At 36.4% G+C, this 17,094-nt stretch overlaps 5 non-coding genes across 5 annotated transcripts; 1 reads left to right on the top strand and 4 right to left on the bottom strand.

Annotated features, from left to right (window-relative positions):
- Positions 1 to 3,867: 3,867 nt before the first annotated feature.
- On the bottom strand, positions 3,868 to 3,955 carry TRNAM-CAU (transfer RNA methionine (anticodon CAU)). Its single transcript is given in 2 exon segments — positions 3,868 to 3,903; positions 3,918 to 3,955. It is a non-coding gene; the product is annotated as a tRNA-Met (tRNA).
- Positions 3,956 to 4,137: 182 nt separating this feature from the next.
- TRNAM-CAU (transfer RNA methionine (anticodon CAU)) lies at positions 4,138 to 4,209 on the bottom strand. Its single transcript has one exon. It is a non-coding gene; the product is annotated as a tRNA-Met (tRNA).
- Positions 4,210 to 4,376: 167 nt separating this feature from the next.
- TRNAV-CAC (transfer RNA valine (anticodon CAC)) lies at positions 4,377 to 4,450 on the bottom strand. The gene has a single exon. It is a non-coding gene; the product is annotated as a tRNA-Val (tRNA).
- A 238-nt stretch (positions 4,451 to 4,688) lies between these two features.
- Positions 4,689 to 4,760, top strand: TRNAG-UCC (transfer RNA glycine (anticodon UCC)). Its single transcript has one exon. It is a non-coding gene; the product is annotated as a tRNA-Gly (tRNA).
- A 92-nt stretch (positions 4,761 to 4,852) lies between these two features.
- On the bottom strand, positions 4,853 to 4,925 carry TRNAE-CUC (transfer RNA glutamic acid (anticodon CUC)). The gene has a single exon. It is a non-coding gene; the product is annotated as a tRNA-Glu (tRNA).
- Between the last annotated feature and the right edge of the window lie 12,169 nt (positions 4,926 to 17,094).

Raw genomic sequence — 17,094 nt, 5'->3', positions numbered from 1 at the left:
AATCTTCCTGCAACTTGATATCAAGAAATTGTCAATTCTTTATCCAATCAACCTTATCAATTCTATCAATCGATCACATCTCATTTATTCTATCATGTCTTATACGGGATGTATCTTCCCTGAAACCAAACGTTCTGATCAAGTCTTAAACAGGATATATCATTCCTGAAACCAAATGCTTTGATCATTTTTGTCTTATACAGGAGGTGTCATTCCTGAAACCAAACTGAATCTCGATATTATCAATCTAATCAATCAAGTTTTATCAATAATCAAAAACCACATCACCGTAATCATAGAACTCACATTTTCATCAACCACAGTTGCAGAAATCAAATCATTTCTAATCGGGATACCAATTTCGCAAAAAATTCACAAACTCCAAAGGTCAATTATCTCAATTGATCTCTCGAGGGGGCATCATTGTATCACAATTTATCAATCAATAGCTAGGGCATCCTATCGAACCAATATCATCATCAAAATGAGATTATTCTTTGAATCAACGTGTCATCACCTAAAAATGTATACACCTAAAAATGGTCTAAAGATAATTAATTAAATAAGAAATTATTTAATTAATCCCCCTTCCTAATTTAATTGAATTCATTAGGAAATTTGTTTAAATCCTCCCTTTCATCTACTTATTAATAAATCTAAGGATTCATTTAATAGGTTCATTTTAATAGTCCCCTTTGATTAATTAATTCAAATTAATATATCCTCCCCCCATTTTCAATCAATTCTTCTAATCCTCAAATTAATTAAAACAAATCAATTTATGAGTTGTTGAGAATTAATTAGTCTTTTCCTATTATTTGAATTTTTAAATTCAAATTACCCACATGCCTCCTAGTTTCTAACCACCTAACCTAACCATCCCTCTAACCTAACACATTCCACCTAACCTTGGGTTTGCCTAACCCTATCCTATCTTGCACTCTAACCTCCTTATCCTAACCTCCTATGGTGTGGATATTTTCTTCTTAAGACACATGGCACTTTGGCCGCATGTTTCCTCTCTTGGACACTTCCGCTTTTATGAGAAAAGCTCCTTGACACTTGTCACCACAGAGATGGCAAGTGTTTCTTCCTCCAACCTCCTCCAATTTCACCCTTGATCTCTTCTGACTCAATCTTGACCGTTGATTCTTGCCACCTCACACCTGGCCTTGGAAATCCTATAAATATCCCTCATTTTGGAGCACAAAGGATCCCATCTCATTTTCATCTTATGCATTGTTATTATAGGTAGACCCCATCTCATTATCAATTTAGGCATTGTTACTATAGGCATATCATTTAAGCATTATTGTTATAGTCAATTGCATTAGCATTAATTTGATCATTTTCTAGCATAATTGTTGAATCATGTAGCTTAATCAATCTCTTTTCTAGCTTAATTGCATCATCATCATAGCTCAATCATGCATATCATTAGCTTAATTAGTCTCTTGGATCAATTTAGCATAATCAACCTCATCTTTGCATATCATTATCATTTCAAATCCTCCATCTAGGTGTAGTCAAGTCATTGGGATTGCTTATCCAGATCTGAGATAAAATCCATACTCACATCTCTTTGGAGGCGATAGGTCGCTTTGTCATGGTTCATCTTTATTTGCTTATTATTTGCTAACCATGCTTGTAATGATCTATTGAGTGTTTGTGTTGCAGCTGCATGTATCACACTTCACAGGCACGACACATATCATCAAGGATTAGATAAGAATTCTACAAAAGAATGGACAAAAGAGGTTTCTGAAGATAAAAATGCAAAAAAAGAATTAGCTCAAATTAAAGAAATATTTGAAAAAGATTGTTGTTGCATGAATCCTCTAGAATTTTGGTAAGCAAAATGAGATGAATGTGAAAATAAGATAAGACCAGAATGCATGTCTATTACACCCCATGAGCCTACATATTTGTTGAGTCCCAATGAAGTTAAAAAAATGGACAAACATTTGAATGAGTTGCTAGAAGGCAATTTTATAAGGGCAAGTCTATTTCCTTGTATTGCATTTTTGGTAAATAAAAGAGCTTAAAGGGAAAGGGGTAAAAAGAGATTTTGTATAAATTATAAACCTCTTAATGACATTATTCTACCATATATTTATCCCATACCATTCAGTACAAATTTTATCAGGCAAGAAACAAATAAATATTTTTTTTTTCAAATTTTGGTTGTAAATTTGGATTCTAGCATATTAAGGTTAAAGAATAAGACATGTATAAAAGGTCATTCTTAGTACAACAAGGTTTGTTTGAATGGAATGTCATGGCATTTGGTTTGTGCACGACACTTGCATACTTTCAAAGAATGGTGGATCAAGCTCTTAGACATTTGCAAGATTTTTGTGTTGTTTATATTGACAATATTATTCTTATCTGATAATGTCACTAATCATACTGAACATTTGAAGCAATTAAATGCAACAAGAAAGAAAAATGGGATCTGTCTATCAACTAAGAAAATGATGATTGACTAGACAAAAATTGATTTTCTTGGATTGCATCTTGATAAAGGAAAGATCAAGCAACAACATGTTCTAAAAAGAATCCAAGAATTTTTAAATGTGTTGACATCTAAGAAACAAATTCAAATGGATATCTAATGCAAATCCAACCATGAGGGTTGGAAATAACCAAAGAAGTTAATTTAACATGATCACATTATAACACGATCACCTTATAACATGCATGTGTTTTGAAGAAGCAACAACTCTTCTCTCTCTACTTCCTTATATCTCACACTCTTTCTCTTCGTCGAACTACTTCCTTAAAGACAATCAATCTCTTCTTTGATCAAAAGATATTCCAAAAGAACATTATTTAACCAAAGAGAAGCAATTATCGACAAGGCCATGGAAAGGGAAAATGGAAGGAAAGATTAGGCTAATGATACAAGAAGAAATGCTCATAGAAGATACACAAATATATTTAAGAATAGCTGAGAAATTAAAAAAAAAATTTAAAAATATTGTGCTCTACCCATAAGATGTGCATGCTTGTAAACTCATGTAGGGTCTTTGAACTTCAATGCTGCCAATATAAAAAAACTATACCAAAAAAAAAAAATCATGAAGAAAATCCTATTTACAAGCATAGAAGAGGTCATGCTCTAGTTCTTTTTCTAAGCTAATGATTGAAGGAAGTTCAAAGTAGTATGGTGGTATTTGTATAATTTTTTCTTTCAAATGGAAAGAAAGATTGCATTAAATATTAAAAGGTTGAGTGAATAGGGTAGGTTTCACTTGGCATGCCAAGTAATGAGCCTTGAAAATCAAACAAAAGAAGAGAGATTTCAAGAAGAGAAGCATAAATCATAATAAAATGAAAAAGGAAATGCATAAATAGAAAGAACTCAAATCAAAATACTATACTTATTGACAAATGGATATGCTTTGCTTTGTAAACGGTAAAATATGTGTTGTTCACTTGATCAAAACATGCTCAAAATTAAAATGTGGAAATGATCTCATTTTATGTATTTGTATCGGATTGATGAATGAATAGGATTTGATTTTGAATGATGAGGTTATCCCATTAAAGGTGGAGTGATGTGGAGAGGTGGCAACTATTCTTAATTAGTTGATTCATGTATTTATTTAATTATTTTGATCAATGTGTTAATTAATTTTATTTGATTTATTTTCCAATTTGATTTGATGAATTGACTCTTCATGTTTTTTATTAAATTACTTGTATTGAAAGATATTTGATCAACATAGAGACAAATATGAATGTGAAGAAACTACTTACATTAATTTGTGAAATTATCCTTGGGACATTATTAGTCCCTATTACAATAGGGATAATATTTATTGAATATAGATTCGAAAATGAATATAGTAGCAAAACTGGCATTGGGGTGAGAGAGGCTCGAACTCTCGACCTCAGGATCACTCAAATTTAGCTATGAGACCTACGCGCTAGCCAACTGCGCCACCACCCCTATTCATAATTAAGTGGTAATAAAATCTTATTTTTTGAATTCGACGCAATAGAAATTGAACTCGAACCACTCATGACCGACATGCCTAGCTTATAGTTATCTTATGTTCCCTATCACAATCATTAAGGTTATAACGGCATACAAAACGGAATCTACGAAAACCTCAGCTAATACCAGTTTTTTATCAGAGCCAAGTTTCGATCTTGGGACCTGTGGGTTATGGGCCCACCACGCTTCCGCTGCGCCACTCTGATGAATTGATAATTGTTGGATTGGTCTAACATGGAATTTGTCTGAAGGCAGCAGGTTCTAAATGAAGAGAGCACCGTTGCAGTGACGATTTGTTTAGCAAACATCTAAAACAATAGTTTAGTTCTAGGACGATTTGTTTAGTGAAGGCAATAATAAAAAATAATCAACTTGTCTAAGCCCAGGTTCGAACTGGGGACCTTTAGTGTGTGAGACTAACGTGATAACCAACTACACCACCCAGACGCTTTCTTGCCTACAAAATCAAATACATAAATAAAATGTTAAAATATACTTACTATTATTGTTGTCCTCAACAGAAAAATAAAGTAAAATTCCCATTAGAATAACAATTACAGGATACCTTCCTGAGCATCACACAAGGCAAAGAAAAACAATGTGCCGTCCTCAATATTCTGTGTGCGTTTAGGCTAGTTGTCTTTTAAAATCTACAGTAAGGACCCTCGAAGATGATAATTCGTATGCGTTTGTAGTCCAACGGTTAGGATAATTGCCTTCCAAGCAATAGACCCGGGTTCGACTCCCGGCAAACGCACAAGATTTTTTATGGAAACTCATGCTATAATATTTTTTATTTTTTGATAAATGTCATTTCTTCACATTCAGAAATTAAACTACCAAAAGGTGTTCCGTTGCCGGGACTCGAACCCGGGTCTCTCGGGTGAGAGCCGAGTATCCTAACCAACTAGACTACAACGGATTGCTGGTTTGATGGTGCTCCAGTTAGATCCATTTTACTTCCTAACTTTGGACTGACATTCAATCGTGTCTGAAATTTATCATGCATGTATCTTTTTCTTCATAGGTTTATTCTTTTCTATTCTTTTCTTTCTCTTCTAGACACTTTCAAGTTCAACGTATTCATATTGTCTCATCCATCCTTCCTATCGATAGTGATAGTGTTAGTGATGTGCTTAAGATAGTGGTGTTCTCATTCATTTCATTAATCTTATGATAAATCTACTGTGATACAAGAGGTGAAATAAATTATCTTTTATTCTTATACTCATGGATGATATTTCATGCGATAGTGTTACATTGTAACATCTTAATGTGCAACCCAAAAATTAGACCAACTCTTTAAAAATTAAGGTGAGCTATTAAGATGTTGGCATATCATACATTATTTTGCTAAAGTAAGATGATTGATCATATAAATATTTGTAGGGGAAGAGATTTAATTTTTTGACTAGCTCTACTAAGTTTAATTTGGACATTACAATATGTGCTAGCCTTAATAGATCTAGCACAACATGAAGCAGTCGATCCACTGTATTGGTGTTGCCAATGCAAACATGGTTTATCAACTAATTTTGATTCCTTGTACAACAAGTCCATGCGATCATCTACATGGATGAGCTCATCTAATGAAAACAGTATCATAAATAACCTGGAGGGCATAGAAGAATTGGGGCTTTGAAGCTTGTTCTATGAGCCTTGAAATTGATACCTCTCATAACTTCCAATTTAGGCATCAGAGATTTGAAATGTCGTCTGGGCTATGAGACTCATCAAGTGTGAATCGAATGTCACCACTCTTAGAGGCTTAGACAAATTTGACAATTATTGCAAGGAAAATCTACAATTCATGAGCTCTCCACCAAGTTAGCATACGATGGGTCCTACGCCCCTCGCATTTGTATTTGCTATATATAATAAATGCTTCTCATTGGTGGAGGACATAAGCATTTTGCAAATATCTTCTAAGTGATTAACACAACCATATCCATATGTAGTTGGATTTAGAACCATTGATTTAATAGTATATTGACATAAATGTGGCCGATTTACTAGAGGTTTATGGTATGATATGGAGTCATCTTACTAGTAAAAAACATTATATAGGTATGTTGCACAGTCAACTTTTCCTCATGTGACTCTCACGGTGTAGAATCACTTATCAATTATAATAAAGAGAGATCTAACAATGAAGTAGATCAAAACCAAGTACAACAACAACAACAACAAAAAGACGCTCTATGTAGGTCCAAAACATTGATAGAAAAATATAGGCCTAATGTCAAGATTATGTATGCTAGAGAAATTAACCGTGGTAGGATGATAAAATTTGAAGGATATTAGGGTGATTTGGTAGATAATATATGATTATAACATAATTTTTTTTAAAATACTTCAATACATTAATTAGTACCATAAAATAGGTTTTGTTATATATTCTTCATATATTGTCCATTACTTACTACAAGCATTGATACAGACATCACATATGCTTGGAGAACATCTATTATAATTTTTCTCTATATTTTTTGGATCTATAGTCCTCTCTCTTCACTTATTGTCATATTGCTACACCAAAAACCCCTTGTGATGAGGTTGGATTCTTGTATATCCTTCTATCAATATAAATACATGTCATATATGTCTTGGTATCTTGTCATCCTTTAAAGGGAGCTTAATGATGCTAATTTTTAATGCAACATGGATTTATATTATTGTCATTCTTAAAATTTATATTTGGACAAAAACACAACAAACAATTTTTTTTCGCATAATGTTTTAAAACCCACCCTACATGCCTCTCATGTAGCACTAATATACACATCAATTAAGTTGCTCTTGCAAATTACATCATTGATATGATGCTTGCAAGAAAATGGGAAATACATGAAGATGGATGTGTGGAGTTCATCACACACATGTTTAAATGGTAATATTTCAACTATTAATTCTTTATGAGTTTGCATAATTTTTTTTTAAATTTCATTTAAAAAAATATCAAGTTCTATGTTTCCCTCAACTATAGTGACATAGTAACCATGATAATCCCATGGTTTTAGTTATTGACTTCAAAATTCAACCATAAAGGGCACCATGCACATAGACATGTGCATATATCATGTATACAAGATGGCTATGTTGAGTACCCCACGCCCCTTTTGATTATAATCAAACACACAAGAGTTGAACAAGCTCATAATTCTTATTATGGTTTAACCCTGATCTCTCAGGTGAGAGTCAAGTATCCTAACCAACTAGACTACAATGGAATGCCCAGCTTGGTGATGCACAACATAAAGGAGTGGGTCCACTATATTGGTGTTGCCAATGGGGACATGGTTTATCAATTAATTTTTCTTCCTTGTTGATGCAGGAACATCCTCAATCTATGAGCAATCTTGCATCAACCAAAAATATTTCCCTTCAGTTTAGTTCTTGTTCAGTTCAGTGTGCAGTTTTTTGTGTTCATGCCGGCAGGTGCCGGTAGTTGCTTGCTTTTCATTGAAAATCCTATTTTTGGTTTCCAATTTGGTTCATGTGCTTAATTCCATATTTTCAGTCCATTTGGATTCTTTTACAGGTAGTTATCGCTCCTGGTTTGACTGTTTTTGGGTTCCAGGACAATTCTTGAGCTTACCGGTTGGTTTTCCTTCATTTCCGGAGTGGTTTCTTGGCATGTGGATCCATTTGGGGTCTTGTCTGATGTTCTTTGGCATGTGGCCGACCTTCCTGTTAATCCACACTTCTTGGTTGTTATTTTTTGGAGGAATTTATTTCATTCTTAGGGCCGACCTAGTTACACGTTTTATTTTTCCTACATTGGTAAATGTAATCTTTTGTGGCTGAACCAGATATGTTCCGGAGGGTATATATAGGTTATTATATAATCTTTTGTAGGACAATAGAGATCAGAATAAGGATTTAGATTCGTGATTAGTGATCCGGTTGACTCTGAGAGTTCCAGATGGATTGTATCTAGCTTGTAGCCTGCATGTAACTGGTTGACTACCAGATGTTCTATGATGACTGTATGATGATAACCAGTTGGTTGTCGAAGCTTCTAAGACAATAATATGATATGTTTCTATAATATTTCTATGTTTTATTCTTTCTTTCATTGTGTTACTCTTGTTGCATAAGTCGATCAGTTCTCTTTTGAGGATTTACCTGTTATGGCTGCATCAATTGGTATCAGAGCTGGTTATGAACCAGTTGGTGGAAGATTTGTTTGTGAACCTTGAGGCATTCCTTTGGGTGGATAGATCACCTATTGGAGACAGGTTGTGCATGTGTTCAATAGATCGCTGAGTGAGAGGCAATTGAAATCGGTAGTCAGATCGTCAATTTGAGGCAATTCATCGAGGCAGAAGAGGAGATGTCACCTAGAAGGATGAACCCCCAGAGGGTAGAGCATATGATGGAGGATTTCAAGAATGAGATGAGGAACGAAATCCAGAATGCATTGGTTGGTTTGCAAGGGAATCTAGAATTTGAGGATGAATATGAAGAAGTTGGTGAAGAGCTTGAGGCGAAAGAGGCTGAAGGACCGAAAGGCGGAAGAGAGGAAAGATTCCTAAGAGCAATGGCACAAGCGAGTAAATTTCATAAAGTGGAGGTTTCAAAATTTTCTGGAACGCTGAACCCAGAGGATCTAATTGATTGGATCAGAGAGTTGGAGGATTACTTTGAGTTTGAGGATGTCAAGGACCCACAGAGATTCTAGTTGGCATAGACTAAGTTGAAAGGGCATGTTGCCTTATGGTGAAAATAATTGCATAGAGATAGAGTGGAGAATGGTGAAATGAAGATCACTTGGTGGAGAAAAATAGTTGCAAGATTGAAGGCCAAGTTCATACCGGGAGACTATGAGTTGGAATTGTTCAAGAAGTTGCAGAACCTGAAACAGAGAAACATGATTGTGAAAGAGTATACTAAGGAATTCTATAAGGTGATGATTAGATCTAGACATAAAGAGATGGATAGAGAAAAGGTGGTGAGGAACATAAATGGACTTGCATTTAACATTCAGGATGAGATGAGTATGTTGAGGGTTTCCACAATTGAAGAAGCTTACCAGTATTCTTTAAAGGTTGAGGAGAAGGTGAGAAGACAACCGAATAACCCTAGAGGGAAGAAGAGTTTCAAGGGGTAGATGAGTACAAAGAAGCAGAATGTTGAAGAAGAATCAAAACCTAAGTGGAGTAAAGAACCATAATAGAAAACATAGAGAAAAGGCAGTGGTAGTACCAACAGAGAATTTCTCAACAAATGTTTCAAGTGTGGAGAAACCAGACATAGATTTTATGAGTGTAAGCAGGGAATGACAAGAAGTTGTGTGTCAAATGAGGAACCAAAAGGAGAAGTTAATGAAACTAAATGTGCACCAGAGCAAGGATAATCCCTTATGTTCAAAATAGTCATGATGGAGCAGAGCAGTGAAGATACCAGACCTACTTAGAGAAAGAATATTTTCCAGACTATGTACAAATTAGGTGGTAAGTGTTGCAAGGTTATTGTGGATAGTGGAAGTACTGATAATTTGGTATCTGAGGAGATAGTAATGAATCTTGTATTGAAGAGGCTTGAGTACCCTTGTCCTTACAAGCTAAGTTGGTTACAAGATGATCAAAAGTTAGAAGTATAGGAATAGTGTTTGGTGATTTTTACTATTGAGCCTTTTAGGGATGAGGTATTGTGTGATGTTGTATCTATGAGTGCTTGTCATGTCTTGTTGGGAATACCTTGGCAGTTTGATAGAGGAGCTATTTATGACTTTAGAAGAAACCTAATCACTATTAAGAAGGATGGGAAGAAGTTCACATTGACTTATTCGAAGGAGAAAGAGAAGGAGGTGAAGAACCCGAGTCTCGAGAGAAGGGACAATATTGAGAAATCAGTTGCAGAGGTTGTACTGAAAGGTGGCATGAGTTTGTGGAAGGATCTGATAGATAATCCTGATAGACAAATAGAATCGAACGACATAAAGCTTATGGTGACACACCAGATGAAGTCTTGTGGCAGAAAAAAATCACATTTGTAGAAGAAAGAAAGCAATAAGAAGAGAAAATGTGCAAATCTTAAGCAAAGGAAGAGAAACAAAGAGAGTCAGGAGTTAGAGAGTCCAATTGAGGTTCCAGGTGAGCTAAAAAAGAGGTTTGCAAATAAGGAAGATTTTTGGATCAGAAATGAGCATGGGGTATTTATCTCAATTCCTTTTCAATGTTCATGAGTTTCCTCTCATGGAACATCTCTTTCTACCTAGGGTGTCTGATGCAGGAGCATCCCTGGTCTATGAGCAATCTTGCATCAACCAAAAATATTTCCTTTCAGTTTAGTTCTTGTTCAGTGTGGTGTACAATTTCCTGCGTTCCTGCCGATAGGTGTCGGTTGTTGCTTGCTTTTCATTGCAGATCCCATTTTGGGTTTCCAAGCTAGTTCATGTTCTTAATTCCATATTTTCAGTCCATTTGGATTCTTTTTCGACTAGTTATCACTCTCGGTTTGATTGTTTCTGGGTTCCAAGGTAGTTCTTGAGATTACCGGTTGGTTTTCCTTCATTTCCAGAGCAGTTTCTTGGCATGTGGATCTATTTGGGGTCTTTTCTAATGTTGTTTGGCATGTGTCTGACCTTCTGGTTGATCCATACTTCTTGGTTGTTATTTTTTAGAGGAGTTTCTTTCATTCTTAGGGCCGACCTAGTTACACGTTTCATTTTTCCTACATTGGTAAATGTAATCTTTTGTGGCTGACCTGGATATGTTACGGAGGGTATATATAGGGTATTATGTAATCATTTGTAGGATAGTGGAGATCACAAAAAGGATTTAGATTCGTGATTAGAGATCTGGTTGACTATGAGAGTTCCAGATGGATTGTATCTGACTTGTAGCCTACATGTACCGGTTGAATACTGGATGTTCTCTGATGATTGTATGATGATGACTGGTTGGTTGTCAAAGGTTCTAAGACAATAATATGGCTTGTTTCTATAATATTTCTATGTTTTATTGTTGCTTTCGTTGTGTTACTCTTGCTGCATAAGCCGATTAGTTCTCTTTTGAGGATTTACCGGTTATGGTTGCATCACTTGTACAACAAGTTCATGTGATCATCTACATGGATGAGCTCATATGATGAAAATAATAGCATAAATATCTTGGAGGGCATAGGAGAATTGAAGCTTCAAAAAAATTTCTATGAGCCTTGAAATCGATAGCTATCATAACTTCCAAAGGCATCAAAGATTTGAATTTCTTTTGGATTATGAGGTTCATCATGTTCGAATCGATCTCAACCACTCTTACTGGCCTAGATAATTAAACAATTATTGCATAGAAAAACTACAATTCATGAGCTCTCCACCAAGTTAGCATATGGTGTGTCCTAGTCCACTCACATTTGTATTTAATATATAATAAATTATTTTCATTGGCAAAAATGTTAGCGGGTTCTTGTGATCTCTACCTTATCTACTCACACTATGTGCATCAAGACTTGCTAAGGCCACATGATCTTTGAGTGAGGTAAACGATATAATGGTTATTGTAACCTTTTATAAGTGTACAAGTTGATAGTGATGTTGGCAAGGCTTAATGACGAAAATTTTGAGATTGGTTAGCTTGTGGCCAAGTCATCAAAAAGTGATGCCTTGGCACTTTATATTATCATATACATAATTAAAATATTAATATTTAGGTGATGTGGGGGGAAAATATTTAGGTGGTGCAGAGGAATAATATTAACTAGTCCCTAGGATTAAGTTGTTTCCATGTTATCTAATTGATTCAATGTTGTGTTTGAGAGCTTAATCTAAATATTTCATGCTGCTAATTAATCCTCCTTCAGCTCAAATAAAGAACAAATAATGTTATTTTCAAGAGGGTGCACAACCATTCGTTCTCATAGTCATCATCTATGTAATAATTATGTGTCTCTTCATCAAAGATAGTAGATCTAAGATGCCAAATACTCATTGCATAGCATTGTTCAAAAAGTGAATGGACAACACCAAATAGTTTTTTTATTGAAAGAGAGGCAAGAGATGCCAAAACAAACCAATATTTTGTTTGGTGTTGATCGCTTGTTTGCCAGGGTGCTCTTGAACCATCATGAAACAATATACCAACCACCAAATTAGTAGTTTCTTCATTGGCTCTTTAGCTTTTCTATAAATAAAGTTTGAGATTTGGAGCTAGAACCCAAAGTAAACAAGGGAACATCAGGTTTCTTGGAGAAGAGATCATATGTTTGTAAATTGATGTATCTAAATAATTCATAAAATTGTCCAAATGCGTTTCATGGATTTGGTAATGATATAATAGGCATAAACAACCTCTTCTATTGTATCAATGAATCAAATCTATCGACATTTCTCAAACTTGGGGTGGTTGATTTCTATATCATAACTATTTGTAAAGTGGAAAATTGGACCCTAGTGACTCCCCACCTACGAGAGAGAAAGGAAGTCACTAGGATGATTTTCGCTTGGAGGAACTTTACATTCAAAAGAGGGGCTTGGATCCACTAGATCCAAATCCAAGGGAAATAAGGATGTGAATTCCAAGTGGATTGCAAGGGTTGAAGTGTGATTTACCCTCTTTTGTAAATGAGAAAGTTGACTTGTTGACTATGTAGAAAAGAGAGATAAAATGAGTGGAATGAGGAGCTACCCATTTTGGATCGCGTTGTAACTTCGGATTTGAGATACTTAGACTGATACGGATCTGCCCTACAAATTTGGAGAAAAGTCACTGGGACCGTGTTGAAAGTGCACACGGTCCTCTGAAAAATCCATGAAATGAAAAGGATTTTTCCACCTCTATAAATGGAGTCCAGATCTGACATTTGCAACCTACACACAGAAAAGAAGGGAAGAAGGGTTGTGGATAGGGGTTTTCCTTAGTCAAACCCCGGTTGAGGAATCAACCTTGAAAGAAAGTAATTGCAAATGCTTGAATGTAAACAATGGAAATGTATACCTTGTAGATCTGCAATTTATTGATGATGGTTTCTTTGCTTCTTCAATGAAATCACAAGTGTTGCATGTAACATGAAAAAAACCTAACATGCACATATGCTTGCAAATGAATGTTATAAATGTTGCCCCAATGGATGAATGAAGAAGACTTGATGGATGCTTGAAGAAGACCTTTCGCTTGAATTTAGCCTATCGTATCTTTTCTATCCCTCTACAAATGAGAAGACTGACTCCCTTTTATACATGCCTCAAAGGATTAATTCATCTCACCCAAGGCCGACATCAGGGAAGTTTGGAACCTCAAATTGCAAATAGGACCTAGGGAACCTATCTTGGGGCCACCCTAAGAGGGGGGGGACAGGGGTGCCACGCCCCTGTCCTACACTATCTTGGGGTCCGGATAGGGTCCTGAGGCCATCTCAAGGCTTAAACAAGGAGAGGTTCAAGGTGAAAATGGAGAGATAAGTCTCAATTGCGAAGGAAGATGTTGTCTCCTAGGTGAGGACATCAAATGTGGTTAAATTTTCTAGGGTCGCAATTTTATGACACTACATTTATCCCCCACTTTAGTGGGAGTACGACTTATGCCAATATTGCTGGTAAAGTATAAGAAATAGAGATGAAGACGAAAGATGTGGAGAAATACCAAAAGGATTATAAGACATCACTAATCTTGAGGAACAAAGCCCCCAATCTTAGGATCTTAACTCACTCAAACATATGCAAGAGCAAACAAAACAAAAAAGGAACAAGACACACAAAACAAAATAACAAGCGCAAAAGACACATGACAAAACAATATACAAGAAAAACTAACTAGACGAGGAGACCTCGATAGTTAGATGTCTCAACAACTAATCAAGACACAAAGACCAATGCCATCACATAAACACAAGCGATCACATAAAAGAGAAAAGCTAACATCATCCATGAACCATCAATAGTAAAACTATGGGTTCATGATAGGAAGGAGAAAGAGGACATAAATACACACTTTGGTGATCCATGAGAAGAAAGGAAAACAAGAGAGAAACTAGAGACATCTCGCCCCTAAAACTAGGTGATCCATGGAGAGAAGGACATGGAAATCTAGCCCCCAGAGTCTGTTTGGGTGATCCATGTAAGGGAGGAGAGTAAGAACATCGTAAGTTCCACCCAACCTCAAGCGCATGTGTGTGCAACTGAGGTTCGAAGCACCTCATAGTATTCTATGCCCGAGTACACTACAACCTATATAGAATGTATAGTACAAGTGTTAAGAAAGGCGTGACATCTCACTCTAAGAGTATATGCTCTGGTTCCGAGAATATTCACTCTACATAAGAGAAAAGTGTTGTCATCTCGCTCTAAGAGTTTGTGCTCTAGTTTTGAGAATGACCCACTATACAAGGAAAAAGTGATTAAATCTCGCTTTAAGAGTTTGTGCACTAGTTCCAAGAATGACCCACTATACCAGGAAAAAGCAGCGTCATCTCGCTCTAAGATTTTGTGCTCTGGTTCCGAGAATGACCCACTATACAAGAGAAAAGTGATGACATATTGCTCTAAGAGGCTGCCCTCTAGTTCTAAGAATGTCCCACTATACAATGCACGAGATAAGTATAGTACAAAGGAACGGTGTGGGTGCCCCCCCCCCCCCTTAAGATGTCAACATAGGTTGATGTTGATATCTTAAGGAAAGTACAACAAGGATACCTACCTTCATCACAAAGAAGATAAATGTTATGCAACAATGTCATAAATCCCAACAAGATAGGGAATACTCTTCAAGAAAGGATAGGATGGTTCAAAATAGATATCTTGTTGTAAGTGTAAAGGAGATCCTTGGAGGAGAAGAGATTTTTGTTCAAAAGGAATATTCCTCCAAGAGGAGTTATCTTAGACAAATATAACATCTTTTAGAACAAAGCAAATGAGAGAACAAGAATGCAATCCTTCCTCCTATTCCTAGGTGAAATGGATTCTTGATGAGGGATGACCCAATTTTAGCCCAAAGAGAGATGGGTGAATTTATCATAAATGTACATTACCAAGTGTGAAAGAGGTTGTAGGAAAGGAGTTGCACCTCTTGTATGAGAGAGAACCCTTGAGAAAACCACCAACAATTCCGCACAAGGAATGACATCAAGTAATTTAACTCACACAATTCACAAAATATAGCAAAGTGGATCCCTAGAGAAAGAGAAAGAGATGGATCATTTCCCCCCAAGCGAAGGGACAATGAGAAGAACTTACACAATCGTCTAGAGATAGATTAAACATAATCAAATGCACAATGTACTGTCATGAATGCATAGAAGGAAATACATTAGTATATGTAAAAAACATGTCTCAAGAAGTGGTAATCTTTGAAAGGAAGAGAGAAAAAGCATCACATATTCCCCAAGGGGGATTAATTGTAAAAAACATATCATTGTAAGAAATGATAATCACATATGAAAAATGTAGCCCCTAAAGGAAATAGTGAGACGTGAGATAAAAAGAAGGAAAGAAGGAGTGCAAATCCTTGCCCCCCAAGTGAGGAGGACAAAGAGAAACATTACTCTTCTTCTGATGGTGAGTATTGGCAAGTGATATGCCTTCCTAGTGGAACAAATCCTTGCAAGGGATACACATGTTAAACACAATGCACCACAGAGAGGGGGGTGAATCAGTGGTTCTCAATCTTTTTCCCTTTAACTATCCTATGTGAGTATATTGGTTCACAGATCAAGCTCAATGAAGACTTACCAACTAGTGGGGATACCAACACAAATACAATCACACACAAAGGACATCTCATAACACCAGTATGTACGAGGAAAACCCAAGATGGGAAAAACCTCGATGAGCAATGCTGTTGGAGTCTACTACTCCAATCCAACCTCTTAATCAAACTTCTGTTACAACGTTTAGGGCACCAACCCAAGGAGCTACAACCTCTTACTTGTTTATGGGATACAACCCAAAGGAGCTACAACCCTTGCACTGAGCTACAACTCAGTGATCTTAAAGATAACATCAATTAGAAAAGTAGTAATCTAGTTACAACTGAATCTTGTAACATCTTAATACAAACTTCCCTACCAGTAAGGTATCTCCTTTGCTTTACTAGTTCTCTACTCACTCTGACTGAATCTTCACCAACTTAGCCATTATCTTGTTGGATCTCTTCTTTCACTCATTGCTCTCTTCTTCTCACTGTTGTTGCTTACCGGTTCACCTCTCTCTCAGCCGGTTCTCACTTCTTTCAGCTGCTCTTCTGCTCTCCACCAGTTCTATGCTTGCCTTCTCTGCAGTTCTTTTCTTCTTCTCTGTTGGTATGAACACTACCGGTTCTACACTTCTACCGGTTGAACTCTTCAACCTGGTTCTCCCTCACACTCAGTCTTTTCTCTATCTTCTTGATGAGCACTTCATTGATATGCATGCAGCAACATGATCTTCTTCTATTCAACAACACTTAACAATGTCTTTTTCCTACACATTTATAGCGTGGTTTTCCTGCTAAAAGCCATTTCAAAATCTAGACGGTTAGGGTTTCCTCATCATCCTCAAGGCAAACCAAATCCAATCAGATCTTTCCCGATCTGATCTCTCTGAGAGTCAATTGTACACCTCCACCATTAATGCACCTTCTTGATCACGCCTTCTATCTTTGGCAATTTGCAATCAGTCTATCGACACACCTTAGTCAATCACCATAAATGGCTCAATTGTTTCCTTCGCCAACTTTGATCTGCACAATTAGTTTGTCCTGGATCTCAAGTCATACACCTCTGCAACTCTACCTCGAGCTTCGCAGTCACCATTAATGTTGGACCATTCACAACTACCACTTTGACACTAGACATCACCGTCCTCTACACATTCGCCACCTCAGCTCTGCATGGCATCACAGTCGATATCCTCCTCATCACACTACTCTGTCAGTTTATCTTGGTCACTGACCACACACATAACTGGTACACCCATACCAATTCACTAACCCTACCGACACTAACCACCTTGCTGGTTATCCTTCCTGTCATGACCTTTTCTGATCTATCGGTGTAAGCCTACCGGTATCTTTCATTTTACCAGTTACCTCATCATGTCTGCACTGTGTTGAACTATCAGTGGAAAACTCAAACTGGTCTTCAGACATGTCTATCCAAAGCATACACATCTCCAT

Source organism: Cryptomeria japonica, chromosome 4 (genome assembly GCF_030272615.1).
Source record: "Cryptomeria japonica chromosome 4, Sugi_1.0, whole genome shotgun sequence".
NCBI classification, from domain to species: Eukaryota; Viridiplantae; Streptophyta; class Pinopsida; order Cupressales; family Cupressaceae; genus Cryptomeria; species Cryptomeria japonica.
The sequence above is the reverse complement of the archived record's forward strand: the minus strand, read 5'-3'. Positions and strand labels throughout refer to the sequence as shown.